General features: G+C 40.8%; 1 protein-coding gene across 1 annotated transcript in view; it reads right to left on the reverse strand.

Annotated features, from left to right (window-relative positions):
- Positions 1-25,111, reverse strand: part of OCRL (OCRL inositol polyphosphate-5-phosphatase) — a 2,544,778-nt gene that overhangs the window by 935,729 nt on the left and 1,583,938 nt on the right. The gene's annotated exons all lie outside the window — the stretch shown is intronic.

Below are 25,111 nucleotides of genomic sequence, written 5' to 3' on the forward strand. Positions count from 1 at the left end.
TATTCATTCAGGCCAGGGTACTTCAATGCATTTAACTTTAATTGACATCTTAGTTCACACAATTCTAGGTGTTCTGGTAAAACCCTCCCTTGACTGACAAACTATCTGCTGCAGAACAAAAAAAAAAACAAATACATATTCATTATGTTCTAGTACATGTTTAGATAGTGAATTTGTACTTCTACCATTTTTTTATATCATGTAGGTGTTCATACATTCTTTCTCGGAACTTTCTACAGTTTTTCCTATATAAAATGCTAGACATTGCAGATATTTTGCAACATAAACAACACTTTTAGACTGACAAGTGAAATCACCATGTACATTAACCTTATAGTCACCCAGTCTAAATTTTACCCCTGTTTCAATAACATTGGGACACATCCCACATTTAAAGTTTCCAGAGGGCCTATTATTGTGTTTTTTTCTACCTTATTATTTTCAAGTAGATTTTTAAAAGATCTATCCTTTTTAAACACAATAAATGGCTTAATGCCAAATTTTTCTACAGTCATATAATTCAAATTAAGGATGGACCAGTTTTTATTGACAATTTTTACCACAGCTAAACTGTCTTTATTAAATGTCATAATAAAGGAGAAGGTATTTTTCTTTTTCTCCACTACTCATTGCCCCTTCACCAATAACACCCATTACATATTCACCATCACAAGATATGGACTTGTTGACTTAAGATGGGCCTGAAAATCCCACTAGCTCTTTTTGTTTGAACTTCCATATTTACTTTCTCCAGTAAATGTTCGGGGTATCCCCTTCTCCTAAACATGTCCATAATAAAATTGGTTTCAGCTATAAAGTCATCATCATCTTTTATCATCCTGGCTGCTCTTACCAACTGCCTTTTTACCACTGATATTTGGCCAGTATACCAAAGTCTTAGGAGAAAAGGTACATGTGACATTACATGTCAGAGCCATAAATAGACGTCGGCTATAAAGGTGACATCTGCACATACCCACTTCAGAAATTACTGCCACATAACAGTAGTACCCCTGGGAAGTAAAAAAAAAAAAAGGCAAGAAAGTACAATACAGAGGTATGTGCCTGATACTGTCCCCTGTTTGGCTGGACAGAAGACAAGGAAATGCCACACCAGAAGGATAAACAGGGTAAGAGAAGGTGGGGGTGGGGGTGACTTAATACTGCAACATGGAACATCTAAGGTTATGGTAAGTTCTTACACAACTAATCTATGTCCTTCTATTCTCATGTTGCAGTATTCATAACTGTAGGGAGACCACCAAAGCTTTAGGTATGAGCCTGGGAGGTAGGCTGAGAGGTTGGGTCTATGAGACCCTGTAAATTGACCTAGCAAACCCAGCTCTGGCTCTAGAAATTAAATCTAGTTTGTAATGCTTGGTAAAGGTATGTACTGAGGACCGGGTGGCCGCTTCCAGAATGGAAGCATAGTCAACCCCCTCTAAAATAAGGCTGCTGAAGAAGCAGCTGTCCTAGTAGAATGAGCTCTAACATTGACAGTTAATTATTTCCATGAAAAGAAAAACAAGAAGAGATTGCGTTAGAAATCCATGATTCTACAGTCTGTTTTGACACTGCCTTTCCCAAGGCCCTTGGGTGAAAGGAGACAAACAGCTGGTCAGACTTCCTAATGGATTTGGTCTTGTCCATGTAATACCTTTGTTGTATTTGAAAATCCAAGGAATGTAAAGTTCTTTTAGAGGGGTTTTGAGGTTGAGGGAAGAAAACAGGAAGGATTAGTCTTGAGGGAGACCCTGTCCCTACAGAAGGTAAGGTAAGGAGGAGTTAGCAGATGTGAGTGCTACCAGTAGTACTGTTTTCCAAGTATATATCTTAAGTGATGCTGAGTGAGCTGGTTCAAAAGGAGGTAGTGTGAGTTCTTCAAGGACAAAATTAAGGGCCCAAGAAGGAGGTATAGGTTTACGAGGAGGTCTGATATGGAGAACCCCTTTTAAGAAGAGTTTTATCTCTAACATGGATGCCAAAGGAGGTACTAAGGGAAGACAGGCAGAGATGGCTGACAAGTATACCTTAACAGAAGAGCAGAGATGGCTGACAAGTATACCTTAACAGAAGAGCAAGTCAGTTCTGAATGTAGAAGCTCATGCAAGTAAGAAAGGAATATGGGTACTGGAATTAGAAAAGGGTCCTGTTTTTTTCTTGAGACACCACCTGGAGAATCTTCTCCACTTTGATACATAACTTCTCCTGGTACTAGGTTTCCTAGCCTCCTGCAAGACAGTGAGTACATCCTCTGAATATAGGCGTCTGAAGGGGATCAACTCTATCACCCATAGGGTGAGTCTGAGGTTGAGCACCTGGGGTGGATGAGGGATCCCCCGTCTTTTGTGAGTAGGTCGAATCAGTAGGATAACCTGTGGTGATTGCCCTTGGCTAGTAGGTGAAGTAGGGGAAACGAATGTTGCCTTGGGCAAAAGGGGGTCACAAGAAGGAGTTTTGGTTTGTCCATCTGGATCTTCAGAAGGACTTTTTAAATTAGTGTAAAGGGGGGAGCATAAAGATACATCACTGCCCCCCAAAAAAGAAGACATCCACCTTCCAAGCCTGTGGATGTAGGTCTCTTGTGCAAAACAGAGGCATCTGCCTGTTTTGGGAAGAGGCAAACAGATCTGCCTGAGGAATACCCCACTTCCTGTGAAGCATCCATTCATGACAGGGTGCAGAGGTTCTGCTGAGTGTGTCCGCCATCACATTATCTGTGGAAGGAATGTACACTGCTTGCAGGTGAATGTGTAGTTTTACTGCTAGGGACCAAATCTGAATTGCAAAGCTGCAAAGTGGGTAGGAACTTGTCCCCCCCCCCTGCTTGTTGATATACCACAGGACAGTCACATTGTCTGTGACTACTTTCAAGGTGCCTGGGTAGGAGAATTTGGCAGAATGTTTGTAAAGCAAAGAGAAGGGCCCTCATCTCTTTGATGCTGATGTGATCCCTTTGTCTGGGGGGGGGGGGGGCACTCTCCCTGAACTTTGCTCTGGTTGTTGTGGTTTTGCAAAACTGCTCCCCAACCCAAGTCTGAAGCATCTGTGTAGATGTGTTGTAAGGGTGAAGGGATCTGCAAAGATATACCCTGATTGAGGTTGATGGATGTCATCCACCAGTCTAGCTCTTTTTCAGGCATGGGAGAAGAGGGAGGGGAGTATCCAGAGGGTGGGAATGTTGGTTCCACCAACTCTTCAGGACCCATTGGAACTTTCTCATATGCTGCCTTGCCAAAGGAATCATGGGGAACAAGGCTGCCATGTGACCTGGGACTCTCAAGAATTCCCTGGCTGATATGGTTTAGAGATAGAGAAGTGTTTGAAGGTAATGGTTGAGGGCTTCTACCTTCTGGCAGGGGATGAAGGCTGCCATCTTGTCAGTTCTTATCCTGCACCCTAAGACCACCTGGTCTTGGGTAGGTGTCAGATGCAACTTATGCTGGTTCACAGTGAACGCTGGGTCTGCCAAGGTTTTGCACACCAAGTGTAGGTGATGGTAAAGGGCCTGGTAGTCCATGTGAAGGATCAGCAGGCCGTGCAAGTATGGATATATCCGTATGCCCTGCATACTGCAGTGGGCAATAACAGGAGCTAGGCACTTTGTGAATACTCTGGGAGCTGTAGAGACCCCAAATGGTAATGCAGAAAAATTGAAAATGCAAGGAACCCACTGAGAAATGTAGGGATTTCCTTCAGCTGGGGTGAATGTGAATATGAAGGTAGGCATCTCTCAGATCCAGGGATAAAATGAAAGCTTGGTGGGGGGTGAGGGGTAGGAGAATATGCAAGGTGAGCATTTTGAAGGTAGGCTCCTTGAGAAATAGATTGAGGACCAACAAATCCAGAATTGGTCTTCAAGGACCATCTTTTCTTTGGACCAAAAACATCCCTTGCTTGTCTGATCTGGAGGTACTCTTTCTATGGTGCCTTGAGCTAGGAGCTGATTCAAAATTGGAGGAAAGAGATGAAGCTGACTTGGAGGCGGTTGGGGTATCCCCTGGAAAGGAAGAACTGTCCACAAGTCATAAAATAATCTTTTTGGACAATGGAGAGGACCCAAGCCTCTGAGGTGATCTTCCACTAGGAGGGTAGGGAAAGGGTGAGGCGGAGGGATGGGGGTGGAAGTGGGTAACTGTTTTGAGTCACAGTGGAGGGGTTCTGTCAAGGTCAGGCTAAAGGAAGTAGGGGTTGAACAGGAGGAAGGTCTAGGAGTGGAGTGTTTCCTAGATTGTCTCCATCCCTTTGCCTGTGAAGCAGTGGACTGAGAAGACTGCCTTCTAACAAAACTGGTCCTTTGAGGGTAGTTCCTGTGGTATCTAGGAATAGGTGAGACTAGCAAATGTTTTAAATTTTGCAGCTCCCTGCCCTTTTCTTCTAGAGATCTTAGGAGCTCTGCAGAGGCTGCACCAAAAAAGGCCTTATTATCAAGTGGCGCATTAAACAATTTGGTTTGTACATCCATGGGAAGGGGCTGAAGCCTTACCCAGGAGTACCTTCTCAGGACAGAACCTGAGGCTGCAGATTTGGAAGATGCTTCTACCGCATCATAACTGCACTTGGAGTGCCTGGTCATCTGAGAAGCGGTAGAGAGCAGAGCAGAGTGTTGTGACTTAGCAGGAGAGTCTGGCACATCTGGCATAAGTGCAAAGGCTTTGGACAGGATAGCTAAAACAAACCTAGCCATGTGTGTTTGATAATTTAGGGCTCTGATGGCTTGTGTGGAAGAAATATAAATTTTCTTTCCTAGTCTATCCATACATTTGCTGTCCTTATCTGTGGGAAACAGAGTTAGAATGCAGCTGCCTGGAGAATTTGTCTGCTGACACTGCTATGACGGATGGGTCTACGGGGGGGGGGGGTCTTGAATAAGAACTATGTACCCTGATGAACTTTATAAAACCTATCTGGATGTTTGGAAGCTGGGGGCTGAGAATCATGGGCCTGAGATGCAGCCAGCAAGGCATCATGATAGGCTTGGAGTAGAGGAGGGACTGCAGATGGGGAAGGCTGGTCCATCTGTAGTAGTTCAAAGTACCTCTTTTTAGTTTCAGAAACATCTGAGGCCTGCCATTTGAAACGCAAAAGCTCTCTCATAAGAGAAACAGTGTCCCCAAACGAGAATTCTTCTCCTGGGGATTCAGGACTAACCAAACGAGAATTCTTCCCCTGGGGATTCAGGACTAATAGTGTCCTCCTCCTCAGGAGTAATAAAGTTCTTCGGAGATTCAATTTGAGAACAATATGTAAGTGATTCATCAGAAGAGGAGAGCTCTTCCACGGACTCCTCTAAGGTCTGCACAGGTGTAGGGGCTGGTAGAGCACCTGAGACTGAAGGACCTGGAAGGCTCTGAACAGATTTTGGGAAAAGGCTTCCCATCCAGCAGCTGGTTCTGTCTCTCTGTGCTTCCTCTTAAGAGGAATAGAAGGATAAGTTGGTTTTGGAGCCGATGCCTGGCTGTATGCAATAGTGAGAGTAGGCCCCTCAGATGCCATGAGCCATGGTTCCCCCTTGCCATTGGGAGCTGATGGCTGATCCACCTCGGCGGACATACTCTGTGTTTCCGTCGAACTGGCTTCCACTATGGTTCCTGGTTCTAGCTGTGAAACCAACGTCCGATGGGACCCTGGGTTAACCTCTGCCATGAGAGTCTCACGGGACTCCTGAGGTGCAGCATGGGTGTCAGGCCTAACTTTTTTGGCCTTCTTCTGAGACGACACCTCGGAGGTACCTACCCACCCTCCATACCTAACGCCAAATGTCAGAGTCTCTCGTTTTTTAAGTTTTAAGGCAGTTAAGTGGCAGCGTAGGGTCTTTGGCACAAAAGACTTGCAGATGTCGCAAGACATATGGTTGTGGCCTTCACCTAAATAAAACAAACAATAATCATGAGTGTCCTTATGTGGAATTTGTCTTCCACAACACACATTCCCCTTCCTAGCGGACATGTATGTTTGAAAAGCTAGAAGAAAGGTAAACAAAAAAAAAAAACAAAAGGGTACTTATCTGTATCAGAAGGACAAAACAAATGAGCAAACTACTTCCCAGAGTACTGCAGCAGAAAAGTTCTGAAGTGGATACATGCAGACGTCACCTTTATAGCCGATGTCGGTTTATGGCTCTGACATGCAACATCGCATGTACCCTTGCTCACAAGACTTTGGTATACTGGCCGGATGTCCGGTGCTGCAGGCAGCAACCTTCCTACAGTTATGAATACTGCAACATGAGAACAGAAGGACATCATGACATGCTTATTATAAATGCATTTCTTCCCTCAGTCCACAGTTCTTCTGCTGCACCACTTTTCCTGCAATGCTATATATACTGTAAATATGACATTTCATGATATGACCATGAAACCATGTCTTACACAGTTAAGCTACAAGATTTATTAATTTATTTGGTTCAGATTTAGAATTTGTTTGCCTTAATTTTAAGCCAAAGCAACTACAAAAATGTCTACTGTAACATAGCATACACATTAATCAAAAACAGATGATGACAACAGACAATATATAAATGTTTATGGAAGAACAGCACCCACAAAATAAAGTCATGCTTTTAACCAAGAAAACAATGAAAATATTTTGCAGCAGCTCAAAATGTATGGCACATCTTAAAACTTAAGATAACAAAAAATACGCAATTATTTGTGCACAGCAAGGAATAAGTGTAACACAATCACATGCTCATCTGCATAACTATCTTCAAGTATGCCCTTTTTGGCAGGTAACATTTATCACAAACTCACTGCATAAATCTAAAACACTGAATTCGTAATTACTCTCAGCAGCAACAGAAGAACCACTTTTGGTAAAAAGGAAGGGTTCGTTCTCAAGGAAACCCTGTCCGTGAAAAATCATATATGGTGTTTGCAAGTTAAGGCTTGAATTTCTGAGATTTTTCTGACAGAAGTAATCGCTACCAGAAATATAGTTTTCCAAGATAAGAATTTCAGGTTGCAGATGGCAGAAGGCTCAAAGGGGGGATGCACTATTGTTTGTAACACTAAGTTTAGATCCCAAGGTGCAGACGGACCCTCGTAAGGCAGTTTTAATATCAAGATTCCTTTTAAAAATTCGTTGGAAAGTTTATGAGAGGTCAATGAATATTTTTTGAACCCATTATGAAAATTAGAAACAGCTGATAGCTGAACCCTGATAATAGAGGAAGAGGCTACTGTTTCAAAGAGAAAAGCTAAAAATTCTAAGACTTTGTCAATAGGACAATGTTGTCATCTCGAGCACAGAAGGAAAATCTCCTCTATTTTCTTTTGTAGAGTTTTCTGGTGGAAGGCATATGGGAGGCCAAAAGAATTTGATGAACAACTGAAAAAGACAGATGGTTATGCCTGGCAATCAACTGAACTGGAGAAGCGAAGCTGTGAGCATGAGGTTTTGAAGGTTTGGGTGAACGAATCCCTCTGATGGGATAGGAGATCTGAATCTGGGTCCAGAGTCCATGGTCGCTGAATCAGATAAAGCCAAAAAAATGGGAACCAAATCTGTCGAGTCCAGAAGGGAGCAATGAGAATTACCTTGCTCTTCAACCCGATTGCTTTCTTTAGAAACTGGGGAATTAAAATGATTGGGGATCCAAGAGTCCGGAAAGGCAATTGTGCAGGAGAGCGTCTCTCAAGGACCCCCCACCCCCAAGAGGGGAACAGCTGCTGTAGCAGGGTAGCTGTTGCACTTGTTGTTTAAGGGTAATGCAAATAGGTCACAGCAAGGCTGGTCCCAGTGATGAAAAATCTTTTCTGCTACTTCTGGATTGAAAGACCATTCATGAGGTAGGAGAATGCATCTGCTCAGTTTGTCTGCTATCACACTGGAACTCCCCAGAATATGCATTGCTATTAGGGAGCAGTGGGAAGAGAACACCCACTGCCAAACCCTGACAGCTTCTCGACAAAGGGGCTAAGACTTGGCTCCTTCCTGTTTATTGATGTACCAAACCACCGACATACTGTCTTTTTGAATCACAATCGTTCCCAAGGGGAGAGCAGTTTGAAAGGCCCACAACGAGAAAAGCACTGCCCTTAGATCTAGAACACTTATATACAAGTTGGCCTCCATGGTGGACCAAGTGCCTTGGATAGTCTTCCCCAGATAATGCCCCCCTCCACCCCATCTGTGAGGCACCCGTGGTCACTATGGCTTGGGGTTGACACGGGACAAAGGGGCAGCCCAAAATAATTTTTTCTGAATTAATCCACCAATCCAGGTCTTTCTTGCAATGGTTGGTAATCAAAATCCAATCTGACATTTTATTTATTTATTTTTTAATTTTACATTTGTTTACCGGGCTAGTCTAGCTGGATATATGTCCATTTTCAGTAGAGGCCCGGGGAGAAAAGCTCCACACATAACAAAATAAGGCAGACAGCACAAGTTGTTAATAAAGACAAAGTAAAACAGAAATATAAATCAACTCGTTAATAATATCAAGATACATTTAGAATTCAAACAGTATAAACTGAAATACAATATTCAGTTGGTTTAAAAGCAATCTTCCTAAAATAAAGGTTTTGCAAAGGGATTAGTCACATAGCTAAGAGTTAAGGCTCAGAAGGGAAGAGAAGTAGAAGGAATATGAAGAGTAACATAAAGGGGCAGAGGCAGGAGGCAAGAAGAGAAGAGAGGAATGGAAGGAAGACAGGAAGAGGAGGTGGGAGAGAAGGTTGATGCAGGTCAGAGCATAGAACGACAGTAAGGGAAAAGAAATCAGGGTAGAGGCTAGTTTTAAGCAGCAAAGAAGGGTTAAAGGTATGGAGAGGGTGAATTTTGGTTGAATCATTATAGACCACTGAGATGCTACAGGCCACTGTAGAATTCTCATGTGAAATCTCACTACAGGAACCAACAATATGGTCGCTGACATCGAACCTAAGGCTAGTCTGCAGCTACTCTCCTGTTTCTGACAATTTCTTGCACTTGGGCCTTGATCTTTTGCAATATTACAAAAAACACTGAAAAATATGTAAATGACGAAACCTCCAAAAAGTGAAACACGGACTAGTTCAGCAAAGCACAGACTGTTTAATGAATGTAAGCGCTTTTGGCTAAGATATTCCTCAGCCTTCTTCAGACAAAAACAATTTGTTAATCACAGCAGTACTTTATATATAAAAAGATATGTGATAATTAAAACAATTAAAATACAAATTCATTAACCACTTAACTAGCTAAAAGCTTGCATCTTAAAGGGCTAATGCCTATTAAAACAGGCAACCATTTGCTTTACCACTCATTGCACATTGTAAAACAAGACATATCAAAATTACTTATGTTTTCTGTTTTCTAAATAAACAATAGACTATAAACAAATAAATTGCACATTTATGAAGTTTTTCAAACCTATCAAGTGTATCCAGTATATGATCAATTATTTAATCAAAGAACTACAATACTCTAGACTAACATACACTAAGCTAAAAGCCAAGCTAAAATACGGAACTCCTGAGAAAGTATAACTATGTAAAATATGAAAATGAAAATAAAGAGGAATATGTATATATTAGATAAATATAAATAAGTAAATATGAATAAATAAATAGATATAAATGTACATGTTACCTACTTAGTTTAACCAGTGAATAAGTCACTTTAATAGTGGTAACCTTTATATAAATATAAACAAAACCAATAATTATTATTATGCTACCCATTGTTATATCTATGAACATAAAAAGTGCATATACATGTGTGTATGTGTTTTCCCTTCAAATATTATGTGTAGACAAACCCAAGTAATAATTGTAATTTGGGAACTCATCTCCTCAGTGCTTTTAATTTGAGGATGCTCTTTATCGAGAGATACTCGTTTAACCCTGGGGGTGCCTGTGCGAAAGTTCTAATTTGCCAAAAGACCTCCTCTGCTTCCAACGTTAATTGCCATGGACCACCCTAATATGGGATTTAACCTGGTGGACAACAGAAAACAGAAAGGAATGTTCAGTGTGTTCACAAGTGTGTTTTGCCAATGCATTGGTCAAGTCCTTTCTCCCTATGGCATACAGGTGTTCGTAGATTCTTTTCTTTAATGACCTCTCCGTTTTACCAATGTAAAAGGAGGGACATTTCTTACACAGGGCTACATATACTACTCCTTTGGTTTCACAGTTGTACTTATCGTTAATGAAGTAAGTTCTACCATTAATCTTAGTTTTATTGCCGGGTTGAATATATTTGCACTGGGGGCACCTACCACATTTGACCATACCCATGTTGTTCCCTTTAATTTTAGTTGTATTCCTTTCAACAAGGTTCTTTAAATTAACCCCTCGTCTGTATGTAAATGTTGGACAGTGTCCCACTACTTTAACCAATGCCTGGTCCTCCACTAAAATGCTCCAGTTCTTGTGAACGATGTCCCTAATTATGTGGAATTCTGAGCAATATGTAAAGAGAAAGTTAATAGGGAACATGTTCCCAGTGTTGATCTTTTGTTTTGCTTGTAATATTCCTCCTGCCAGAAGGGGTTTAAAGTACACTATTTCTCTTTTATTCTGTACTTCCAACATAATGTCTTTTACTAAAGAGTCTGGATACCCTCTCATGGAGAACATTTTACATAAGTTTTCACATTCACTAATAAAATCATGTTTCTCCGAAACCATTCTTGCTGCTCTGACAAATTGCCCCTTCACCACACTTCTCTTTTGGTGAAAGGGATGGCTACTAGAAAAGTGGAGGTAGGAGTTTGAATAAGTGGGCTTTCTGTAAATCATGGATTTAAATTTATTATTATTCTTATCCTTACTTAATTTGACATCCAAGAAGTTAATCTCATCTACCCCTACACTGTATGTAAATTGAAGAAAGTTAGACATTTTCGAAATGCTGTTAATAAATTCTGGTATCTCTTCTGGTTGCCCTTTCCAAAAGAAACACATGTCATCTTGATATCGAATGTACCAAGTGACATGTTGTTGATACATCTCATTTTGAAACAGCCATTCTCTTTCCCAGTATGCCAAAACGCTATTTGCAAAGCTACACCCGCAGGGGGACCCCATGGCTATTCCCGTTTTTTGAAGAAAAAAATGGTCCTTAAATACCAAAAAGCTGTTTGATAACACCAAATCCAAAAGGGTTTCTACCAGATACATTTGATCATTAGTTGCCTTTTTAAGCAACATAAAGTTTTTTGTCCACTCAATTCCCAACTGGTGAAGAATTACCATGTACAAGTCCTTGATATCCACAACCAAAAAAATAAGGTCTGGTTCGTATTCAATCTTGTTAACATGTTCCAAAAAGCCCCAAGAATCCTTGCAAATTTGTGATTCCTCTTTTAATAGAGGTTTAAGAATACCATCCACAAATTTGGCACACGCATAAGTGATGGATCCCCTTCCATCCACAATCGGTCAGAAAGGGGGTTCAATCAAATCCTTATGAATTTTTGGAGTGCCAAACAAGGTTGGGATTCTAGGGGCTGGCATGGTCAAATAATGTAAGATGTCACAATCAATACTCCCTTCTAGGAACAAGTCATCTAGTACACCTCTGATTTTTCTATAAGCTACATGTACTTCATTAAGACTCGACTTAAGATAGGTTCCTGATTCTAGATGTTCAAACATCTTACTTTCATAAGCATATTCGTCCTGGACGAATATGCTTATGAAAGTAAGATGTTTTTCTGGTTGTGGATATCAAGGACTTGTACACGCTTATCAAACAACTTTTTGGTTTTTAAGGACCAGTTTTTTTTTTCCAAAAAACGGGAATAGCCATGGGGTCCCCCTGCGAGTGTAGCTTTGCAAATAGCGTTTTGGCATACTGGGAAAGAGAATGGCTGTTTCAAAATGAGATGCATCAACAACATGTCACTTGGTACATTCGATATCAAGATGACATGTGTTTCTTTTGGAAAGGGCAACCAGAAGAGATGCATGAATTTATTAACAGCATTTCGAAAATATCTAACTTTCTTCAATTTACATACAGTGTAGGGGTAGATGAGATTAACTTCTTGGATGTCAAATTAAGTAAGGATAAGAATAATAATAAATTTAAATCCATGATTTACAGAAAGCCCACTTATTCAAACTCCTACCTCCACTTTTCTAGTAGCCATCCCTTTCACCAAAAGAGAAGTGTGGTGAAGGGGAAATTTGTCAGAGCAGCAAGAATGGTTTCGGAGAAACATGATTTTATTAGTGAATGTGAAAACTTATGTAAAATGTTCTCCATGAGAGGGTATCCAGACTCTTTAGTAAAAGACATTATGTTGGAAGTACAGAATAAAAGAGAAATAGGGTACTTTAAACCCCTTCTGGCAGGAGGAATATTACAAGCAAAACAAAAGATCAACACTGGGAACATGTTCCCCATTAACTTTCTCTTCACATATTGCTCAGAATTCCACATAATTAGGGACATCATTCACAAGAACTGGAGCATTTTAGTGGAGGACCAGGCATTGGTTAAAGTAGTGGGACACTGTCCAACATTTACATACAGACGAGGGGTTAATTTAAAGAACCTTGTTGAAAGGAATACAACTAAAATTAAAGGGAACAACATGGGTATGGTCAAATGTGGTAGGTGCCCCCAGTGCAAATATATTCAATCCGGTAATAAAACTAAGATTAATGGTAGAACTTACTTCATTAACGATAAGTACAACTGTGAAACCAAAGGAGTTGTATATGTAGCCCTCTGTAAGAAATGTCCATCCTTTTACATTGGTAAAAAGGAGAGGTCATTAAAGAAAAGAATCTACAAACACCTGTATGCCATAGGGAGAAAGGACTTGACCAATGCATTGGCAAAACACACTTGTGAACACCCTGAACATTCCTTTCTGTTTTCTGTTGTCCACCAGGTTAAATCCCATATTAGGGGTGGTCCATGGCAATTAACGTAGGAAGCAAAGGAGGTCTTTTGGCAAATTAGAACTTTCGCACAGGTACCCCCAGGGTTAAACGAGTATGTCTCGATAAAGAGCATCCTCAAATTAAAAGCACTGAGGAGATGAGTTCCTAAATTACAATTATTACTTGGGTTTGTCTACACATAATATTTGAAGGGAAAACACATACACACATGTATATGTACTTTTTATGTTCATAGATATAACAATGGGTAGCATAATAATAATTATTGGTTTTGTCTATATTTATATAAAGATTACCACGATTAAAGTGACTTATTCACTGGTTAAACTAAGTAGGTAATATGTACATTTATATCTATTTATTTATTCATATTTACTTATTTATTTATATTTATCTAATATATACATATTCATCTTTATTTTCATTTTCATATTTTACATAGTTATACTTTCTCAGGAGTTCCGTATTTTAGCTTGGCTTTTAGCTTAGCGTTTTCTAGCTTAGTGTATGCTAGTCTAGAGTATTGTAGTTCTTTGTGTTTGATTAAATAATTGATCATATACTGGATACACTTGATAGGTTTGAAAAACTTCATAAATGTGCAATTTATTTGTTTATAGTCTATTGTTTATTTAGAAAACAGAAAACATAAGTAATTTTGATATGTCTTGTTTTACAATGTGCAATGAGTGGTAAAGCAAATGGTTGCCTGTTTTAATAGGTATTAGCCCTTTAAGATACAAGCTTTTAGCTAGTTAAGTGGTTAATGAATTTGTATTTTAATTGTTTTAATTATCACATATCTTTTTATATATAAAGTACTGCTGTGATTAACAAATTGTTTTTGTCTGAAGAAGGCTGAGGAATATCTTAGCCGAAAGCGCTTACATTCATTAAACAGTCCGTGCTTTGCTGAACTAGTCTGTGTTTCACTTTTTGGAGGTTTCGTCTTTTGCAATATTAGTTAAGGTAGGGAGACTATGCAAGTACTGGTATTTAGAACCACTCCTATGAACTACAAAGTCTGAGCTGGAGTTAATTTGGATTTCTCGCAATTCATGGTAATCCCTAGGTTGGTGCAGGTCTGGAGAACGTAGTCTCTTGCTTGTTCTAGAAGATGCCTGGTGGGAGCAATACTGAGCCTAAATATGGAAACACCTGGAATCCTTGCAGTCTCAGGTGAGCTGCTACTACTGCCATGCATTTGGTGAATACCTTGGGGGTCTGTGGTGAGACCGAAGGGCAGAGCTCTGAATTGCTAATGACTGGCTCCCAGATGAAAGCGGAGAAATCTCCTGGAATGTTTATCCAGTTCTATGTGGTAATATGCATCCTGGAGATCTATCAAGCACATCCAATCATCTTTCCCTAGATATGGGCAAATAGACTGAACTGTGACCATCCGGAATTTTGTCTGTCGAACAAATTTGTTCAAAACACTTAGACCCAAAAATGGTCTCCAGTTTCCTGTCATTTTTGGCACTTAAAAGAATCCTGAGTAAACTCCGTATTCTATCTGGTCTGGGGAGACCTCTTGGATGACTCTCTTTTCTAGCAGTTTTTACATTTCTAATAATGCTGGTTCCCTCTGACTGGGTGGAATGTAGGGGATTTTCTTGCCATTGTGGGGAGGTAGAAGAAAGGGTATGGTGTAGCCTCTGGTTATAATTGTCTGCACCCAAACTTCCAAACTTTTCTGAAGCCAGGCATGGAAGATGGGGAAAAGTTGGGTAGCCCTGACAAGGGGGCAAACTGGAGGCTGGTTGATGTAGGCTGTCCCAGAGTATGCTGATGACTGGCTAGAGCAACAGATGAAAACCGGGAAGAGGTGCCAGTTGGAGACATCAGACCCTTCTTCTCAAGAAGAGAACATTCTCTCAACAACATCAAAGGCTGAGGTGAAGGAAGGCCATCTGGAGTCCGAGTGTTCTGGAACCTGAGGGTACAGAAGACAGCCCCAAACCAGAAGCAGCAGCAGCTCCTAAACCTGATGTTCAGATCAGTGCCAAGCTGTTGAAAGCTGAAGCTCTGAGAGGGAGTAACAATCACAAAGCAAGAACCATCGACCCCAACCCAGACACTCCAGCCCTGATGCCACTGCTCTGAGGTGCCAATGCCCACAAACAAGTCAGGGTCAAGGCTACCAAAGAACAAGATGGAGCCAAAGACTGCCAAGCTGTGGGATCTGATCTGGAGAGTGGAAACTTGACCAGCCCTGAAGACCTCTGATCTTAAAGGGGAAAGGGGGGAACCCAACAAAATGGAGCCAAGGGTCCCAGTATCTGAACTGGACCCGAGAGAATAAGCCCTAATTGCATCTGTGCTTAGAAAAAGGAACTCATCAGTTGCTCCAGATCAGAATGTTTGATGCTACCCACCACTCTCAACAAATGGAAAGACGACACAACAGAGGATGGCTTTGAGGGTCGATAGAAAGATGACCCCACATGTCAGAATCATGCTGCGAAGTCTCTCTACTGTAGTGGTGCCTGGGAGAACTCTGGTGAGTGAAGGGGAGGAGTACAAAGGGAATGCTATCCTGCCCAAAAGTGTACCCTTAACCAGGAAGCGTCTCAGAGCCAGAGATGTCATTTTAGTTGGTTTTTGCACGAAAGGCAAGCAGCTAAGAGGTGCTGAAGCCAAAGTTGGTGCCGAGGTCACCAGGGGAGACAAGAGTAGAGGGACCTTCAGACCCGGAGAACCCAAGGAAGCAGTCACAGAGGTGGAGGCTGAAGAAGGCCTCTTGCACTCCCCTCCTAGAATGCCTACAGTCTCATAGCCAAGGCTTCTTGGACCCAGTCCTGGGATCCAGGGGAGAAGTACTGGAAGCAGAAGCAGAAATGGAACAGCTAGATGGCAAAAGCCCCTTCAACATGAGCTTGGCCTTGTTTGTTGATATCGCGGGTGCTGAAGCTCTTTCAGATGGAACAAACAGAGTCTAAGTGCTCCGGACCTAGGCAGTAGACACATTTAAGGAGTGCATCCTGGAAAGGCAAATTATTCCCACAGGAAATGCACATTTTAAAGCACTTATCCATCCTATCACTCACGCACACACACGCGCGCGCACACACACACAAGAGACAGCAGTACAACAATACAACTAATGGGAAAAAGAGTGGGAAGGGAAAAGACAGAAAATGTTTAAACTAACTACTTCAAAAGTACCTATGACTAACAGAAAAAGCTAATTACTAATCTCACTCTAACTTCTTCAATAAACTCGAATCACCAAGTGGAGCTAAAAGACTGAGTTGCACACATGAATGGCAGCAAATTAGATCTCTGGGGATAAAGTGCACACATGAATGGCAGCAAATTAGATCTCAGGAGATAATGGAGAAGAGTTCTGGGTAAGGCAGGTGGAGCCAAGGCTTTTGAATCAGCTGGTGCCAGATCTAAAGTCCCAAAGGCTGAAAACAGATGGAACAGAAAATATCGGATGGTGTATTACTTTCCTTTAATTCCCACCCTGGAGGGTTTAATTGCCCACACTGAAGCAAAGTTCTGTTATGAAATGAGAACCTTGCAGAATTTATCAGTGACGGTAGTTTTACAAGCTAATGAAAATATGGGGAGTGGCTTCCACTGAGACAATGTACAGCACTATGGACTAAAACTACAGAGATGGCAAAATCTGCTTCTTTTGGGACTTTGCTACCATGATCAACAAAGGACAAACTGCTTGGCACTTTGAGATTTCTTCACTTATGGGGGATTCCTTTTTATAGACAAAGGAGGTGGCCTAAAGGAAGAAAATAGAAGTTATGTTCTTACCATAACGTTCCATGTTTCTTCTTGCTGGATGGGTTCAGAGCCGACCGCCACTCTAAAAGCTCGAGAGTTGGTTCCACCCCCCTTATATCCCACAATGCTAGGCGAGAGTTACCTCAGATCTCGCTTGTAAGCTAACCCCAGCTTATAACAGTAACAGTATAACTGTAAAACAGAATCCACCTCTAACAACAGGAAGAAAGAAGGGTGACCTACATCCTGAACCAAGAAATATGCATAATAGCATATGTCTAAGAAAGAGGTGGTAGAAAGAGAGGTCACAATCACAACTCCTCTAGGTCTGTCCAGGCCAAGAAGACAACTAACATGGAACGTTATGGTAAGAACATAACTTCTATATGTTAAGTTGTCTATCTCATTCTTGCTGGATGGGACCGCCCCTAGCACCTTGTCCCGGTGGCCTAACGGAACAGACTCCTGAGAACAGTGGAACCAAAATTAGCTCTATGCCTAGAAGCTAAATCCAACTTATAATGAGAAATAAAAGTGTGAGGAGTAGCCCAAGTAGCCGCTGCACAAATGGTGTCAATAGGCAGTCTGTCTTGGAAGGCTAAAGAAGTAGCCAAAGCTCTGGTGGAATGGGCTTTAGGTTTATTAGGCAATTTTTGTTGTCTAATTTCATATACCAGGGAAATCAAAGATGTTAGCCATCTGGATAATGATACCTTTGAAACTGAAAGTCCCTACTTTCAAACAGCTGATCAGATTTTCTGAATTGTTTTGTTCTATCCAAGTAGTACCTTAATTGACGATGAACATCCAGGCAGTGTAATTTTGTTCAGACCTACTGGAATACTCTGGAAAAAGACAGGGAGGTCAATGCTTTGGTTTAGATTTGATGTCGAAACCACCTTAGGCAGGATACTCTGTCCTTATGAAATAAAAGATAAGGAGGACGACAACTGAGTGCTTGAAGTTCTGAAACTCTTCTAGCTGATGTAATAGCTACCAGAAAGAGAGTTTTCCATGATAACAATTTCAAGGAACAGGAAGCTGCAGGTTCGAAAGGGCGAAGAATCAAAGAAGCAAGATCTAAATTTAGGTCCCAAGGAGAAGGAGGATTTCTTATAGGAGATCTGAGAAGAAAAACTCCTTTCAAAAAGGGGACATTAAGGCAGATTCAGAAATACCCACATGGAAGTTAGAAATAGCTGCCAATTGAACCTTAAGTGTAGATGGAGATGAACCTGCATGGAAGAGTTCAGCTAGAAAATCAAGGACTAGTTGGATGGAAGCGTGAAAGGATCTATGTCCTTTCCTTGTGCCCAATATGAGAAGCGCTCAAATAAATCTTTCGAGTGGAAGATTTATGGGAAGCTATCAATATATCTCTAACAGAGTGAGATAATTGAGGAAGCCTGGCTACGGTTGGAACTGGAGGAACCAAGCAGTGAGGTTCAGAGAAAACTGACCCGACTGATGGATCAAAAGATCTGGAACTAGGTCCAGATTCCACGGTCGCCCAAGAGAAAACGATGTAGAAAGGGGAACCACACTTGTCGAGGCCAGTAAGGAGCAATGAGGATCAAGGATGCCTTCTGAGCGATAGCTTTCTGAATTACTTGAGAGATCAGTGGGAAGGGGGGAATGCATACAGAAGTCCCCGGGCCAAACTTCTCTGCTGGGTTGGCCTGGTAAAGGGAATAGAGTGAAATATTCTCTGCACTTGCTGTTTTGGGGAGTAGCAAAAGATCGCAGCAAGGCTGACCCCACTTGAGAAAAATTTCTCTCACTACAGAGTCTTTCAGAGACCACTCGTGAGGCATGAGTATAGCTCTGCTCAACTTGTCCGCAATGTGATTAAACGCTGAGAAGAAATCGCCCATTGCCACAGTCTGAGTGCTTCTGGTATGATCTGGTTCTGTTTGTTGATGTACCACACTACAGACATATTGTCTGTCTGGATTGCAATTGTTCCCAAGGGAAGAGAGTCTTGAAGGGCTTAAAGCACTGCTCTCATCTCCAGAACATTTATGTGCAAGTGGCAGCCATGTGCCCTGGACTGCCCTGCCCTGATAATGCCCCCACCCGATCAGGGAGGCATCCGCTGTCAGTGTAGCAACCGGAGGAGGTGGAACAAAGGGTCTTCCCAACAGGAGCTGGTGGGAAGACATCCACCACATGAGATGCTTTTGCACGCGTGATCACAATGGTGTGAGACATTGGAAGTTCCTGGTATGACCATTGAGTAAAAAGCATCCACTGAAGGATCCGCATGTGGTATCTGGCTAACGGAAGGAGAGGTATGGTGATTCCCAACACCTTTAGAACTAACCTGGCTTTGATTCTGTTGTTGTTGAGAAGGAGTGACACCAATTTGTGAATGTCTGATATCCTTTGGTGTGTTAGCCTTGCAGACATGTTTATAGTATCTAGATTTAAACAGACTTTTCGCAATTTATTGAAATACCCAGTTTTGACAAACGCGAAAAGTATAATCTCTGGCCATCAGAAGGAGATGCTTGGTGGGAGCTGTGAGGAGCCAGTCGTCCAAATATGGAAACACCTGGAAGGTGAGAAGCTACCACTGCCATGCATTTGGTAAACACCGGGGCAGTGGTGAGACCAAAGGGCAGGGCCCTGAACTGAAAATGACTGGTTCCCAGCCTGAAGCGGAGGAATCTTCTGTTCATTTTATGTGATAGGGTCTATAGAGCACATCCAGTTTCCTTTGCCCAAAAGGGGAAGAATGGATTGAATCTTGTTTTCTTGACTGATTTGTTCAAGACACTGAGATCCAAAGAACCTTGAGTAGATTCCGATCCTTGTTGGTCTGCTGGCACTGGCTGAATTTTGAAATTTCCAAAGCTGCTAGATCCCTTTGGAACATCTGGAAGGGATTTTTGACTGATTTGGAAAGCAATGATGGACTGTACCCATTTGTCTTGAGTCAGGGATAGCCAGGGGATGCTGATTGTTATTCCCACCTCTGCCTTTAGTCCCTTGAGATTGTTTACGAACCACATCTTTCCACCCTTCTGGCCTTTAGAGATGATCCATCGTTCATCTTGTCTTGGAAATGATCAAGTCCCTTTGAAGTACCACCATAGCATCCACAGAAACTCCTGATGAACTTAGAGGGTCTCCTGGGAGTGGGGTCCACTGAATCACTTAGCAACCACCTGCATGACTCTGTTTCAGGATCTCCAGAATGTCTGCAAATGAGACATCTTCAGAAGGGGAACGGGGAACCCTCAGAATCATCCAAATCTGTGTCCGGGATGAGGGAGTGAGTCGACTTACCCTGAGGCAGCATAGAGAGCCGACTGTGGAGTAGAGCCAGGGCAGAGCCAGAGGTCCCCGCCCCACCGACAGTGATGGGTTGATGGACCGAGCCAAGAGATGGTGACCTAAGGCAAAGGTTGAGCAACCTGAGGTCTCAATTAATTTGTTTTTCTTTCCTGTTAGACATTTTTTTTTTTAACTGACAGGTGTACACAAACACGCACACAAACACACAAGTTATACCCTGTCAGGAAAACACAATAAAATTAGTAGTAATACTAGAATTTAAACTACAATAAACTAGAATAAACTACAATGGAAGAACCAAAGGTTCTAGGGAAAGAAAACGGAAAATATTTAGGGTCGGGAATAAAGTTTTCTAATCTACACTAAGTAAGAATATTAACTTAAAAGGGGTTTTAAAGAGTAATTTTTACAAGAAAATTAGCACTCACCAGGAACCGTAGAAGCAACCAACCTCCCCATCCAGCAAGAATGAAGGCGAGATAGACAACTTAACATCAAAAGTTAGGAGAGTATATTAAGACTTCACCAAGCAAGTCAACATCTACATCCATTTATGAAGTACTCAACCAGGTCCTGGAAGACGGACAAAAGAGGTCACCTGTCCACAGGTGTACTATGGGAGGGAACAGGTTAGAGGAGCTCGAGGATGCAGCACTAGTTCTGATCCAAAAGGTTGCCCTAAAGACCCATGAGTTGAATCAGCTGGACAAAATGAAAAGGATTTTCTGAATTTTTTCCAGACAGGAATACAATGATGAGCATTTTTTAAGTGCAAGGTTAACATGAAACTGAGAAGAATGAGTGGTAACTAGCACTTTGGCAACAGAAAAATTCTTAAACAAAATATTTTGCCTTTCTGATCTGGTTATTGTTGCTTTATTGTAACTGTTTGTCAATAAAGGAGTCATAATAAGATTGAGCCTTATCACTGTTTTTATAATTCTGTTTGAACTTTACTGCCACAGCTTACTTTGATTAAGCTCCTGAATCAGGACAAAGTTTTACTGACCTTAGAAAAGGATGTTTGAAATATCTGTTGTCAAACAATGACAATACATAATGAAGGCGGATAGACAACATCAAAAGTTAGGAGAGTATATTAAGACTTCACCAAGCAAGTCAACATCTACATCCATTTATGAAGTACTCAACCAGGTCCTGGAAGACAGACAAAAGAGGTCACCTGTCCACAGGTGTATTATGGGAGGGAACAGGTTAGAGGAGCTCGAGGATGCAGCACTAGTTCTTCACGGCTTGGATCCAAAAGGTTGCCCTAAAGACCCATGAGTTGAATCAGCTGGACAAAATGAAAAGGATTTTCTGAATTTTTTCCAGACAGGAATACAATGATGAGCATTTTTTAAGTGCAATGTTAACATGAAACTGAGAAGAATGAGTGGTAACTAGCACTGGAGGTAACATTCTGAACGTTAGAATCTCAACTAAGACACAGAGAGGTCTAGGAATAGTCTCTAATCTCCTTCCCTCTTTGGCAACAGAAAAATTCTTAAATAAAATATTTTGCCTTTCTGATCTGGGTGCACGTATTCTATAACCCTCTTCCTGCCTGTGACAACATGTACTCCAACACTGGAGGAAACAGAGACCCTTGGTTAACAGGATGAGGGATTCCCCACTGCCATCTTTAACCCTGCTAGATGTCTCTCACAACCCATTTGTCAGACATAATTTGATGCCACTGGAGTAAATGTGATGCCACTGGAGTGGGTGAAGGTCTAGACTGTGAGACAGATTTAAAGGATTGCTAGAGTGCGGTGTGGGACTGGAAGGTTCAAGTAGTCATTCTGACTTACTGTACCTATCCTTGGTGACTTACTGTACTATAATAAATATAAGCAAAGGCACTTCTGGAAGGACAAAACTCCATCCTATTAATTATTACTCCTTTATTGTTGCTTTATTGTAACTGTTTGTCAATAAAGGAGTCATAATAAGATTGAGTTTTGTCCTTCCAAAAGTGCCTTTGGTTATATTTTTTTGTGGTTTTAGAGTTTTTGGGCACGTTTTTCTCACTTTGTTTGGTGACTTATTGTACTATCCTTGGTCCTAGAAGGCTCATCCTTTTTTCTCTGAGCCTCCTTATCACTGTTTTTATAATTCTGTTTGAACTTTACTGCCACAGCTTACTTTGATTCCTAAAAAGAAGCTCCTGAATCAGGACAAAGTTTTTACTGACCTTAGAAAAGGATGTTTGAAATATCTGGGTAACTCCTGAATCTATTTCTCTCTTTCACCAATTCCTTTAGGACTTCACGAGCTGAAGGGCCAAACAAAATATCTCTGTCAATAGGAGAATTATTTTCTGCTTTTACATCTTCTGGTAAGTTTTGAGAATGTAGCCAAGCCACGATTTTCACAACTGATAGAGCCGAAGAATTTTCTTGGGTGTCGAAAGCCAGGGTACCTTTTTGGCTAAGCTTATATGGACCCTAGCCTAGTACCTACCTATGAACCAAAAGAATCATAAGAATACTTTATAGAGTGTCTAGCTGAGAAGCAGGTGTTATTAAGGAATTCAGTGAAGTTCTAACCTCTGAAGGAAGGATAATCATTTACTCTCTCATGTTGTCAAACAATGACAATACATATTTCAACTCATGAGCCTGACAATTCAGAATTCTGACAGTCAAAGTAGCAAAAGAATCAACTTTCCAAATTTATCAAAAACTTTTCAATCCTTGTCTGAGGGAATGGAACTAGCATTCATAATATACTTAGCAACAGATGGCTTTGATAAGAAAACAGCAGCATCTGATTTAGGATTAGAAAACAGACTTTTTGGGAGCAGGAGTTTGTCAGTTATGCTGTAAATTACAAAGAAAACAAACCTCTAATGCTATTAAAATAGGAGGGTCAGCTGCAGCCTGAGGAAAATCAAGTTGCAACAAGTCTAATAGTTTTGCTGGGAAAGTATGATTTTATTCTATTCCCACAGACGTTTTCATTTTAGCTATAGTTTCAGAAAAAAAATAGATCTTCTGTAGGGAAATCTAAGAGACACTTTTCAGAATCTTCAGCCAGAGAATTAACTGAAGAAAAACTTTCCCCTTCTCATCTCTGCTCTTCTAACTGGAATCAGAGTCCGAAGTTAATGGAATTCTTTTTCCACTTGAAGTTCGTGAAAAAACAGGATTTAAAACATTAGAGGTAAAAAGTAATCCCTTAGCAAAACCCAACAAACCTTTTCTGTTCATAGTTAAAGAAACGGGAGAAGAAAGATTTCTTAACTTTTTACTTTCTTTTCTTGGGAGAACTCCTGAAAAAGGACCAACTCAAGTCAGGGGCACTACTAGCCTGGAAATCAGGCAGTCTAGTCCACCTATGCAATTAACTTTCACTTGTCCCAAGAGATAAACAAGAATGCTTCTCCCATGCCTAAAATAACAAAGAGCCAGTGATGAGCAGTGTAAGAATCAGGTTTGGCAACAGCAAAAACACCAATTGGAGGCTGAAGTAGTGAGGGAAGCTCACCTCACATCCAAATATTCCAGGCAAACCTTTTTTTTCTTGCAGACAGAAGGAAGAACCAAGGCACTGTTTCCCGCTCAATAGCTAAGCTGAGAAGGAGAGCTTGAGAGATGGGTTAAGGAACCTGACTGAACTGGTAAAATTCCTGACAGAAAAATTAAGGCTTTCTGAGGTAAAACTTTCAGGGACAGTCCACAAAAGCACCAAGTCCTGTCCAGACAAATATTATACCAAGACCTGTAAAATAAAATAGTCAACAAATATTTTTACCTGAAATGTTTATACAAGCATGCCCAAAGTAAAAATCTCTTCACAAATGATTGTCCATTAAAACAATCTTAGCATAATTTATATATTTATTTTCAAGAAAAAGCACAGTTTTTGTTCATAAAATGAATTTTAGTGTTAAGTTTTCCCCTAGAAGAGTACTTATCTGACGAGCCTTGAAGGATCGTTAGAGAACTTTCAGTTCCACAAAGCTCAGACATTGTGCACACTTCAGCAGTAAAAAAGCTCTGAAGTTTTTTTTTAAATATATGACATCTTTTATTAAGCATATATGGCATTTTTAATTAAGCATGGTACTAAAAGTGTTACTAGTCTATATACAGTACTGGAAATGAAAACAAACCATATTAAGATTTATTTTTATTTTCATGCAGTACATATTTTAATTGTCATTCACTCCAACACTACATAAATTGCTCACGTACCTGCCTTCTCTTAAATTTCACTCCTCCTGAACATTATTCTGCATGTATTCTTTTCACAATAAATTTATTTCTATGTAATTTGTTTCTTCCTTTTTCTAAAGATCCCAATTCCAGGTCTTTTAACCCTTTTACAATATTCAGTACTTCAATCACAGGTGGTTTAGATTTTGATTTCTATTTGGTAATTGCTTTTTTCCACCCAATAGATAGTAATGACATTTTCTACACAATGACCGCTGACTTCCTTCCAAGGGGGCAGCCAATCAGCAGTCCGAGTGTAGGTGTATTAGGGAGCCTCTGGTTCTGAGGTTCTAGATAGAACACTGCAAAATAGATGGCCTGAGTCAAAGTAACCTCTAAAACAATTCTGGTCATAAATGAGGGATTTTTTCTTAATGCAATGCTATCTGTAAGGAGGTCTAGATACGGTTTACTCACAATGACAACTTGCAAGTCAGATACTCTTCCTGCAGATGGCAGAACAATTAAGTAGTACTGTGAAACATATAATGTATGTTAATTACACCTTATTCCATACAATGTACATTGATTACACCTTATTCCATATAATAAGTAATTAATTACACCTTATTCCATATAATTAAAAATAAGTTATGTACTCACTATAACATTCCATCTGTGTTGTCGATTTTCGTTCATTCTTGACAGTTGGGATTGGTTCCGATACTCTGAACCGGCTTGGCCGTTATACAGCATGTGCCAGCCAAAGACTCTTGAGCCAAGTCTCTACCCACAATGCTCCTGTGTATATTACCTCAGATCGAGTTTACAAATTACAGCAAGATGAAGTATACAGAATAAATAAAAGGAAGCCATGTCCAAGGTAAATGCCCCAATGCCACTCCAGGACAAGGGTACAAACCTCCAGGAAATCTCAAAGGAGGGTGGGATGTCAAGAATGAATGAAGATAAACAACAATTTATTTAACATTTTTTTACCAGGAAAGTCCGACTGGACACACGTCCTTTTTCACTAGAGGCCCAGGGAGA

This window comes from Protopterus annectens, chromosome 15.part0, assembly GCF_019279795.1.
Source record: "Protopterus annectens isolate FY-2018-M chromosome 15.part0, PAN1.0, whole genome shotgun sequence".
NCBI classification, from domain to species: domain Eukaryota; kingdom Metazoa; phylum Chordata; order Ceratodontiformes; family Protopteridae; genus Protopterus; species Protopterus annectens.